We start from the raw sequence: 12,646 nt of genomic DNA on the forward strand, positions 1-12,646 counted from the left end.
CAGTAACGATAAAGCTGGTTGGCAAAAGGAACTGGAAGAAGCAGCAAAAAAAAAAAAACAATTAGAGCTTTCAGAACAAATCAAATTTCAGAGTGATTCTGAAGATAATGTTAAAAAACTACAGGAAGAGATTCAGAAAATTAAGCCAGCCTTTGAGGAGCAGATTTTATGTCTGCAAAAGCAGTTAGAAGTTGCCACAAATGAAAAGGAGTGAGAAATTACTCATCTCCAAGGAGTCACTGAGGCTAATTCTCAGCAGTACCAAAAAGAAATTAATAGTTTGCGAGAAGAACTTTTACAGTTGAAATCTACACACCAAGAAGAGGTGAAAGAATTGAAGTGCCAAATTGAAGCATCTGCTAAAGAACATGAAGCAGAAGTAAATCATTTAAACCAGCTAAAGGAGAACTTAGTCAGCCAGTGTGAGCCAAGTGAGAAGAACCTTCAGGAGAAATATGAATGTGAATTAGAAAACGCAAACCAGGAAAATCAAACGTGTTCTTTGCTCTTACAGGAAGATACTCTATTTTTTTTTTTTTCTGGTACGCGGGCCTCTCACTGTTGTGGCCACCCCCGTTGCGGAGCACAGGCTCCGGACACGCAGGCCCAGCGGCCATGGCTCACGGGCCCAGCCGCTCTGCGGCATATGGGATCCTCCCAGACCGGGGCACGAACCCGTATCCCCTGCATCGGCAGGCGGACTCTCAACCACTGCGCCACCAGGGAGGCCCATGAACTGTGAATAAATTAGTGCTAATTTCCCCATGGTCTTCTGCCAGCAAGATGTCAATAGTTGTCTCTATTGTAATGCATTTCCCAGGATACTGCTCCCAGAATGCGAGGAGTAGAAGAAACACTCATCAGAGGTCAAGAATATCAACCCCAGGCTGGCTGAAAAAGATCCGCATCCGGCCACATTTTAGGGTGCACCCTATAAATGACCCAGCTGAAGGTACTGTGGAAAATGTCTCATTCGGTTCACTCAAGAATAATTATTCTAGGAGAAGCGCGACCTTTGACCCGCGGCGGGGCTCCGTGGGAGTCGGCGGGCGGAAGTGCGGGCTGCGGGTAGCCATGGAGGAGCGTGTTCACGACGGGGTGGCCTCGCCGGCCGCTCCTGGGATCGGGAAATCCAAGCTGGAAACATTGCCCAAGGAAGATCTTATCAAGTTTGCCAAGAAGCAGATGATGCTAATACAGAAAGCTAAATCAAGATGTACAGAATTGGAGAAAGAAATTGAAGAATTGAGATTGAAACCTGTTGCTGGAGGAACTGATGATATTATTAAGGCGTTGACCATACGTCTGGATGCTATTCTTTTGGAAAGAGCAGAGACTGAGCAACGGTGTGTTTCTTTGAAGAAGGAAAATATTTAAATGAAGCAAGAGGTTGAGGATTCTGCAACTAAGTTGGAAGATGTGCACGAGGAGTTTGAACAATCACAAAGAAACTATGTGAAAGAAATGGAAAATTTGAAAAATGAATTAATGGCAGTACATTCCAAATACAGTAACGATAAAGCTGGTTGGCAAAAGGAACTGGAAGAAGCAGCAAAAAAAAAAAACAATTAGAGCTTTCAGAACAAATCAAATTTCAGAGTGATTCTGAAGATAATGTTAAAAAACTACAGGAAGAGATTCAGAAAATTAAGCCAGCCTTTGAGGAGCAGATTTTATGTCTGCAAAAGCAGTTAGAAGTTGCCACAAATGAAAAGGAGTGAGAAATTACTCATCTCCAAGGAGTCACTGAGGCTAATTCTCAGCAGTACCAAAAAGAAATTAATAGTTTGCGAGAAGAACTTTTACAGTTGAAATCTACACACCAAGAAGAGGTGAAAGAATTGAAGTGCCAAATTGAAGCATCTGCTAAAGAACATGAAGCAGAAGTAAATCATTTAAACCAGCTAAAGGAGAACTTAGTCAGCCAGTGTGAGCCAAGTGAGAAGAACCTTCAGGAGAAATATGAATGTGAATTAGAAAATGCAAACCAGGAAAATCAAACGTGTTCTTTGCTCTTACAGGAAGATACTCTTTTTTTTTTTTTTTTTTTTCCGGTACGCGGGCCTCTCACTGTTGTGGCCTCCCCCGTTGCGGAGCACAGGCTCCGGACACGCAGGCCCAGCGGCCATGGCTCACGGGCCCAGCCGCTCCGCGGCATATGGGATCCTCCCAGACCGGGGCACGAACCCGTATCCCCTGCATCGGCAGGCGGACTCTCAACCACTGCGCCACCAGGGAGGCCCATGAACTGTGAATAAATTAGTGCTAATTTCCCCATGGTCTTCTGCCAGCAAGATGTCAATAGTTGTCTCTATTGTAATGCATTTCCCAGGATACTGCTCCCAGAATGCGAGGAGTAGAAGAAACACTCATCAGAGGTCAAGAATATCAACCCCAGGCTGGCTGAAAAAGATCCGCATCCGGCCACATTTTAGGGTGCACCCTATAAATGACCCAGCTGAAGGTACTGTGGAAAATGTCTCATTCGGTTCACTCAAGAATAATTATTCTAGGAGAAGCGCGACCTTTGACCCGCGGCGGGGCTCCGTGGGAGTCGGCGGGCGGAAGTGCGGGCTGCGGGTAGCCATGGAGGAGCGTGTTCACGACGGGGTGGCCTCGCCGGCCGCTCCTGGGATCGGGAAATCCAAGCTGGAAACATTGCCCAAGGAAGATCTTATCAAGTTTGCCAAGAAGCAGATGATGCTAATACAGAAAGCTAAATCAAGATGTACAGAATTGGAGAAAGAAATTGAAGAATTGAGATTGAAACCTGTTGCTGGAGGAACTGATGATATTATTAAGGCGTTGACCATACGTCTGGATGCTATTCTTTTGGAAAGAGCAGAGACTGAGCAACGGTGTGTTTCTTTGAAGAAGGAAAATATTTAAATGAAGCAAGAGGTTGAGGATTCTGCAACTAAGTTGGAAGATGTGCACGAGGAGTTTGAACAATCACAAAGAAACTATGTGAAAGAAATGGAAAATTTGAAAAATGAATTAATGGCAGTACATTCCAAATACAGTAACGATAAAGCTGGTTGGCAAAAGGAACTGGAAGAAGCAACAAAAAAAAAAACAATTAGAGCTTTCAGAACAAATCAAATTTCAGAGTGATTCTGAAGATAATGTTAAAAAACTACAGGAAGAGATTCAGAAAATTAAGCCAGCCTTTGAGGAGCAGATTTTATGTCTGCAAAAGCAGTTAGAAGTTGCCACAAATGAAAAGGAGTGAGAAATTACTCATCTCCAAGGAGTCACTGAGGCTAATTCTCAGCAGTACCAAAAAGAAATTAATAGTTTGCGAGAAGAACTTTTACAGTTGAAATCTACACACCAAGAAGAGGTGAAAGAATTGAAGTGCCAAATTGAAGCATCTGCTAAAGAACATGAAGCAGAAGTAAATCATTTAAACCAGCTAAAGGAGAACTTAGTCAGCCAGTGTGAGCCAAGTGAGAAGAACCTTCAGGAGAAATATGAATGTGAATTAGAAAATGCAAACCAGGAAAATCAAACGTGTTCTTTGCTCTTACAGGAAGATACTCTTTTTTTTTTTTTTTTTTTTCCGGCACGCGGGCCTCTCACTGTTGTGGCCTCCCCCGTTGCGGAGCACAGGCTCCGGACACGCAGGCCCAGTGGCCATGGCTCACGGGCCCAGCCGCTCCGCGGCATATGGGATCCTCCCAGACCGGGGCACGAACCCGTATCCCCTGCATCGGCAGGCGGACTCTCAACCACTGCGCCACCAGGGAGGCCCATGAACTGTGAATAAATTAGTGCTAATTTCCCCATGGTCTTCTGCCAGCAAGATGTCAATAGTTGTCTCTATTGTAATGCATTTCCCAGGATACTGCTCCCAGAATGCGAGGAGAAGAAGAAACACTCATCAGAGGTCAAGAATATCAACCCCAGGCTGGCTGAAAAAGATCCGCATCCGGCCACATTTTAGGGTGCACCCTATAAATGACCCAGCTGAAGGTACTGTGCAAAATGTCTCATTCGGTTCACTCAAGAATAATTATTCTAGGAGAAGCGCGACCTTTGACCCGCGGCGGGGCTCCGTGGGAGTCGGCGGGCGGAAGTGCGGGCTGCGGGTAGCCATGGAGGAGCGTGTTCACGACGGGGTGGCCTCGCTGGCCGCTCCTGGGATCGGGAAATCCAAGCTGGAAACATTGCCCAAGGAAGATCTTATCAAGTTTGCCAAGAAGCAGATGATGCTAATACAGAAAGCTAAATCAAGATGTACAGAATTGGAGAAAGAAATTGAAGAATTGAGATTGAAACCTGTTGCTGGAGGAACTGATGATATTATTAAGGCATTGACCATACGTCTGGATGCTATTCTTTTGGAAAGAGCAGAGACTGAGCAACGGTGTGTTTCTTTGAAGAAGGAAAATATTTAAATGAAGCAAGAGGTTGAGGATTCTGCAACTAAGTTGGAAGATGTGCACGAGGAGTTTGAACAATCACAAAGAAACTATGTGAAAGAAATGGAAAATTTGAAAAATGAATTAATGGCAGTACATTCCAAATACAGTAACGATAAAGCTGGTTGGCAAAAGGAACTGGAAGAAGCAGCAAAAAAAAAAACAATTAGAGCTTTCAGAACAAATCAAATTTCAGAGTGATTCTGAAGATAATGTTAAAAAACTACAGGAAGAGATTCAGAAAATTAAGCCAGCCTTTGAGGAGCAGATTTTATGTCTGCAAAAGCAGTTAGAAGTTGCCACAAATGAAAAGGAGTGAGAAATTACTCATCTCCAAGGAGTCACTGAGGCTAATTCTCAGCAGTACCAAAAAGAAATTAATAGTTTGCGAGAAGAACTTTTACAGTTGAAATCTACACACCAAGAAGAGGTGAAAGAATTGAAGTGCCAAATTGAAGCATCTGCTAAAGAACATGAAGCAGAAGTAAATCATTTAAACCAGCTAAAGGAGAACTTAGTCAGCCAGTGTGAGCCAAGTGAGAAGAACCTTCAGGAGAAATATGAATGTGAATTAGAAAACGCAAACCAGGAAAATCAAACGTGTTCTTTGCTCTTACAGGAAGATACTCTTTTTTTTTTTTTTTTTTTTCCGGTACGCGGGCCTCTCACTGTTGTGGCCTCCCCCGTTGCGGAGCACAGGCTCCGGACATGCAGGCCCAGCGGCCATGGCTCACGGGCCCAGCCGCTCCGCGGCATATGGGATCCTCCCAGACCGGGGCACGAACCCGTATCCCCTGCATCGGCAGGCGGACTCTCAACCACTGCGCCACCAGGGAGGCCCATGAACTGTGAATAAATTAGTGCTAATTTCCCCATGGTCTTCTGCCAGCAAGATGTCAATAGTTGTCTCTATTGTAATGCATTTCCCAGGATACTGCTCCCAGAATGCGAGGAGTAGAAGAAACACTCATCAGAGGTCAAGAATATCAACCCCAGGCTGGCTGAAAAAGATCCGCATCCGGCCACATTTTAGGGTGCACCCTATAAATGACCCAGCTGAAGGTACTGTGGAAAATGTCTCATTCGGTTCACTCAAGAATAATTATTCTAGGAGAAGCGCGACCTTTGACCCGCGGCGGGGCTCCGTGGGAGTCAGCGGGCGGAAGTGCGGGCTGCGGGTAGCCATGGAGGAGCGTGTTCACGACGGGGTGGCCTCGCCGGCCGCTCCTGGGATCGGGAAATCCAAGCTGGAAACATTGCCCAAGGAAGATCTTATCAAGTTTGCCAAGAAGCAGATGACGCTAATACAGAAAGCTAAATCAAGATGTACAGAATTGGAGAAAGAAATTGAAGAATTGAGATTGAAACCTGTTGCTGGAGGAACTGATGATATTATTAAGGCGTTGACCATACGTCTGGATGCTATTCTTTTGGAAAGAGCAGAGACTGAGCAACGGTGTGTTTCTTTGAAGAAGGAAAATATTTAAATGAAGCAAGAGGTTGAGGATTCTGCAACTAAGTTGGAAGATGTGCACGAGGAGTTTGAACAATCACAAAGAAACTATGTGAAAGAAATGGAAAATTTGAAAAATGAATTAATGGCAGTACATTCCAAATACAGTAACGATAAAGCTGGTTGGCAAAAGGAACTGGAAGAAGCAGCAAAAAAAAAAAAACAATTAGAACTTTCAGAACAAATCAAATTTCAGAGTGATTCTGAAGATAATGTTAAAAAACTACAGGAAGAGATTCAGAAAATTAAGCCAGCCTTTGAGGAGCAGATTTTATGTCTGCAAAAGCAGTTAGAAGTTGCCACAAATGAAAAGGAGTGAGAAATTACTCATCTCCAAGGAGTCACTGAGGCTAATTCTCAGCAGTACCAAAAAGAAATTAATAGTTTGCGAGAAGAACTTTTACAGTTGAAATCTACACACCAAGAAGAGGTGAAAGAATTGAAGTGCCAAATTGAAGCATCTGCTAAAGAACATGAAGCAGAAGTAAATCATTTAAACCAGCTAAAGGAGAACTTAGTCAGCCAGTGTGAGCCAAGTGAGAAGAACCTTCAGGAGAAATATGAATGTGAATTAGAAAATGCAAACCAGGAAAATCAAACGTGTTCTTTGCTCTTACAGGAAGATACTCTTTTTTTTTTTTCCGGTACGCGGGCCTCTCACTGTTGTGGCCTCCCCCGCTGCGGAGCACAGGCTCCGGACACGCAGGCCCAGCGGCCATGGCTCACGGGCCCAGCCGCTCCGCGGCATATGGGATCCTCCCAGACCGGGGCACGAACCCGTATCCCCTGCATCGGCAGGCGGACTCTCAACCACTGCGCCACCAGGGAGGCCCATGAACTGTGAATAAATTAGTGCTAATTTCCCCATGGTCTTCTGCCAGCAAGATGTCAATAGTTGTCTCTATTGTAATGCATTTCCCAGGATACTGCTCCCAGAATGCGAGGAGTAGAAGAAACACTCATCAGAGGTCAAGAATATCAACCCCAGGCTGGCTGAAAAAGATCCGCATCCGGCCACATTTTAGGGTGCACCCTATAAATGACCCAGCTGAAGGTACTGTGGAAAATGTCTCATTCGGTTCACTCAAGAATAATTATTCTAGGAGAAGCGCGACCTTTGACCCGCGGCGGGGCTCCGTGGGAGTCGGCGGGCGGAAGTGCGGGCTGCGGGTAGCCATGGAGGAGCGTGTTCACGACGGGGTGGCCTCGCCGGCCGCTCCTGGGATCGGGAAATCCAAGCTGGAAACATTGCCCAAGGAAGATCTTATCAAGTTTGCCAAGAAGCAGATGATGCTAATACAGAAAGCTAAATCAAGATGTACAGAATTGGAGAAAGAAATTGAAGAATTGAGATTGAAACCTGTTGCTGGAGGAACTGATGATATTATTAAGGCGTTGACCATACGTCTGGATGCTATTCTTTTGGAAAGAGCAGAGACTGAGCAACGGTGTGTTTCTTTGAAGAAGGAAAATATTTAAATGAAGCAAGAGGTTGAGGATTCTGCAACTAAGTTGGAAGATGTGCACGAGGAGTTTGAACAATCACAAAGAAACTATGTGAAAGAAATGGAAAATTTGAAAAATGAATGAATGGCAGTACATTCCAAATACAGTAACGATAAAGCTGGTTGGCAAAAGGAACTGGAAGAAGCAGCAAAAAAAAAAAAACAATTAGAGCTTTCAGAACAAATCAAATTTCAGAGTGATTCTGAAGATAATGTTAAAAAACTACAGGAAGAGATTCAGAAAATTAAGCCAGCCTTTGAGGAGCAGACTTTATGTCTGCAAAAGCAGTTAGAAGTTGCCACAAATGAAAAGGAGTGAGAAATTACTCATCTCCAAGGAGTCACTGAGGCTAATTCTCAGCAGTACCAAAAAGAAATTAATAGTTTGCGAGAAGAACTTTTACAGTTGAAATCTACACACCAAGAAGAGGTGAAAGAATTGAAGTGCCAAATTGAAGCATCTGCTAAAGAACATGAAGCAGAAGTAAATCATTTAAACCAGCTAAAGGAGAACTTAGTCAGCCAGTGTGAGCCAAGTGAGAAGAACCTTCAGGAGAAATATGAATGTGAATTAGAAAACGCAAACCAGGAAAATCAAACGTGTTCTTTGCTCTTACAGGAAGATACTCTTTTTTTTTTTTTTTTTTTTTCCGGTACGCGGGCCTCTCACTGTTGTGGCCTCCCCCGTTGCGGAGCACAGGCTCCGGACACGCAGGCCCAGCGGCCATGGCTCACGGGCCCAGCCGCTCCGCGGCATATGGGATCCTCCCAGACCGGGGCACGAACCCGTATCCCCTGCATCGGCAGGCGGACTCTCAACCACTGCGTCACCAGGGAGGCCCATGAACTGTGAATAAATTAGTGCTAATTTCCCCATGGTCTTCTGCCAGCAAGATGTCAATAGTTGTCTCTATTGTAATGCATTTCCCAGGATACTGCTCCCAGAATGCGAGGAGAAGAAGAAACACTCATCAGAGGTCAAGAATATCAACCCCAGGCTGGCTGAAAAAGATCCGCATCCGGCCACATTTTAGGGTGCACCCTATAAATGACCCAGCTGAAGGTACTGTGGAAAATGTCTCATTCGGTTCACTCAAGAATAATTATTCTAGGAGAAGCGCGACCTTTGACCCGCGGCGGGGCTCCGTGGGAGTCGGCGGGCGGAAGTGCGGGCTGCGGGTAGCCATGGAGGAGCGTGTTCACGACGGGGTGGCCTCGCCGGCCGCTCCTGGGATCGGGAAATCCAAGCTGGAAACATTGCCCAAGGAAGATCTTATCAAGTTTGCCAAGAAGCAGATGATGCTAATACAGAAAGCTAAATCAAGATGTACAGAATTGGAGAAAGAAATTGAAGAATTGAGATTGAAACCTGTTGCTGGAGGAACTGATGATATTATTAAGGCGTTGACCATACGTCTGGATGCTATTCTTTTGGAAAGAGCAGAGACTGAGCAACGGTGTGTTTCTTTGAAGAAGGAAAATATTTAAATGAAGCAAGAGGTTGAGGATTCTGCAACTAAGTTGGAAGATGTGCACGAGGAGTTTGAACAATCACAAAGAAACTATGTGAAAGAAATGGAAAATTTGAAAAATGAATTAATGGCAGTACATTCCAAATACAGTAACGATAAAGCTGGTTGGCAAAAGGAACTGGAAGAAGCAGCAAAAAAAAAAAAACAATTAGAACTTTCAGAACAAATCAAATTTCAGAGTGATTCTGAAGATAATGTTAAAAAACTACAGGAAGAGATTCAGAAAATTAAGCCAGCCTTTGAGGAGCAGATTTTATGTCTGCAAAAGCAGTTAGAAGTTGCCACAAATGAAAAGGAGTGAGAAATTACTCATCTCCAAGGAGTCACTGAGGCTAATTCTCAGCAGTACCAAAAAGAAATTAATAGTTTGTGAGAAGAACTTTTACAGTTGAAATCTACACACCAAGAAGAGGTGAAAGAATTGAAGTGCCAAATTGAAGCATCTGCTAAAGAACATGAAGCAGAAGTAAATCATTTAAACCAGCTAAAGGAGAACTTAGTCAGCCAGTGTGAGCCAAGTGAGAAGAACCTTCAGGAGAAATATGAATGTGAATTAGAAAATGCAAACCAGGAAAATCAAACGTGTTCTTTGCTCTTACAGGAAGATACTCTTTTTTTTTTTTCCGGTACGCGGGCCTCTCACTGTTGTGGCCTCCCCCGCTGCGGAGCACAGGCTCCGGACACGCAGGCCCAGCGGCCATGGCTCACGGGCCCAGCCGCTCCGCGGCATATGGGATCCTCCCAGACCGGGGCACGAACCCGTATCCCCTGCATCGGCAGGCGGACTCTCAACCACTGCGCCACCAGGGAGGCCCATGAACTGTGAATAAATTAGTGCTAATTTCCCCATGGTCTTCTGCCAGCAAGATGTCAATAGTTGTCTCTATTGTAATGCATTTCCCAGGATACTGCTCCCAGAATGCGAGGAGTAGAAGAAACACTCATCAGAGGTCAAGAATATCAACCCCAGGCTGGCTGAAAAAGATCCGCATCCGGCCACATTTTAGGGTGCACCCTATAAATGACCCAGCTGAAGGTACTGTGGAAAATGTCTCATTCGGTTCACTCAAGAATAATTATTCTAGGAGAAGCGCGACCTTTGACCCGCGGCGGGGCTCCGTGGGAGTCGGCGGGCGGAAGTGCGGGCTGCGGGTAGCCATGGAGGAGCGTGTTCACGACGGGGTGGCCTCGCCGGCCGCTCCTGGGATTGGGAAATCCAAGCTGGAAACATTGCCCAAGGAAGATCTTATCAAGTTTGCCAAGAAGCAGATGATGCTAATACAGAAAGCTAAATCAAGATGTACAGAATTGGAGAAAGAAATTGAAGAATTGAGATTGAAACCTGTTGCTGGAGGAACTGATGATATTATTAAGGCGTTGACCATACGTCTGGATGCTATTCTTTTGGAAAGAGCAGAGACTGAGCAACGGTGTGTTTCTTTGAAGAAGGAAAATATTTAAATGAAGCAAGAGGTTGAGGATTCTGCAACTAAGTTGGAAGATGTGCACGAGGAGTTTGAACAATCACAAAGAAACTATGTGAAAGAAATGGAAAATTTGAAAAATGAATTAATGGCAGTACATTCCAAATACAGTAACGATAAAGCTGGTTGGCAAAAGGAACTGGAAGAAGCAGCAAAAAAAAAAAACAATTAGAGCTTTCAGAACAAATCAAATTTCAGAGTGATTCTGAAGATAATGTTAAAAAACTACAGGAAGAGATTCAGAAAATTAAGCCAGCCTTTGAGGAGCAGATTTTATGTCTGCAAAAGCAGTTAGAAGTTGCCACAAATGAAAAGGAGTGAGAAATTACTCATCTCCAAGGAGTCACTGAGGCTAATTCTCAGCAGTACCAAAAAGAAATTAATAGTTTGCGAGAAGAACTTTTACAGTTGAAATCTACACACCAAGAAGAGGTGAAAGAATTGAAGTGCCAAATTGAAGCATCTGCTAAAGAACATGAAGCAGAAGTAAATCATTTAAACCAGCTAAAGGAGAACTTAGTCAGCCAGTGTGAGCCAAGTGAGAAGAACCTTCAGGAGAAATATGAATGTGAATTAGAAAACGCAAACCAGGAAAATCAAACGTGTTCTTTGCTCTTACAGGAAGATACTCTTTTTTTTTTTTTTTTTTTCCGGTACGCGGGCCTCTCACTGTTGTGGCCTCCCCCGTTGCGGAGCACAGGCTCCGGACACGCAGGCCCAGCGGCCATGGCTCACGGGCCCAGCCGCTCCGCGGCATATGGGATCCTCCCAGACCGGGGCACGAACCCGTATCCCCTGCATCGGCAGGCGGACTCTCAACCACTGCGTCACCAGGGAGGCCCATGAACTGTGAATAAATTAGTGCTAATTTCCCCATGGTCTTCTGCCAGCAAGATGTCAATAGTTGTCTCTATTGTAATGCATTTCCCAGGATACTGCTCCCAGAATGCGAGGAGAAGAAGAAACACTCATCAGAGGTCAAGAATATCAACCCCAGGCTGGCTGAAAAAGATCCGCATCCGGCCACATTTTAGGGTGCACCCTATAAATGACCCAGCTGAAGGTACTGTGGAAAATGTCTCATTCGGTTCACTCAAGAATAATTATTCTAGGAGAAGCGCGACCTTTGACCCGCGGCGGGGCTCCGTGGGAGTCGGCGGGCAGAAGTGCAGGCTGCGGGTAGCCATGGAGGAGCGTGTTCACGACGGGGTGGCCTCGCCGGCCGCTCCTGGGATCGGGAAATCCAAGCTGGAAACATTGCCCAAGGAAGATCTTATCAAGTTTGCCAAGAAGCAGATGATGCTAATACAGAAAGCTAAATCAAGATGTACAGAATTGGAGAAAGAAATTGAAGAATTGAGATTGAAACCTGTTGCTGGAGGAACTGATGATATTATTAAGGCGTTGACCATACGTCTGGATGCTATTCTTTTGGAAAGAGCAGAGACTGAGCAACGGTGTGTTTCTTTGAAGAAGGAAAATATTTAAATGAAGCAAGAGGTTGAGGATTCTGCAACTAAGTTGGAAGATGTGCACGAGGAGTTTGAACAATCACAAAGAAACTATGTGAAAGAAATGGAAAATTTGAAAAATGAATTAATGGCAGTACATTCCAAATACAGTAACGATAAAGCTGGTTGGCAAAAGGAACTGGAAGAAGCAGCAAAAAAAAAAAAACAATTAGAACTTTCAGAACAAATCAAATTTCAGAGTGATTCTGAAGATAATGTTAAAAAACTACAGGAAGAGATTCAGAAAATTAAGCCAGCCTTTGAGGAGCAGATTTTATGTCTGCAAAAGCAGTTAGAAGTTGCCACAAATGAAAAGGAGTGAGAAATTACTCATCTCCAAGGAGTCACTGAGGCTAATTCTCAGCAGTACCAAAAAGAAATTAATAGTTTGCGAGAAGAACTTTTACAGTTGAAATCTACACACCAAGAAGAGGTGAAAGAATTGAAGTGCCAAATTGAAGCATCTGCTAAAGAACATGAAGCAGAAGTAAATCATTTAAACCAGCTAAAGGAGAACTTAGTCAGCCAGTGTGAGCCAAGTGAGAAGAACCTTCAGGAGAAATATGAATGTGAATTAGAAAACGCAAACCAGGAAAATCAAACGTGTTCTTTGCTCTTACAGGAAGATACTCTTTTTTTTTTTTTTTTTTTCCGGTACGCGGGCCTCTCACTGTTGT

The sequence above is a fragment of the Mesoplodon densirostris genome, chromosome 2, assembly GCF_025265405.1.
Source record: "Mesoplodon densirostris isolate mMesDen1 chromosome 2, mMesDen1 primary haplotype, whole genome shotgun sequence".
Classification (NCBI taxonomy): Eukaryota; Metazoa; Chordata; class Mammalia; order Artiodactyla; family Ziphiidae; genus Mesoplodon; species Mesoplodon densirostris.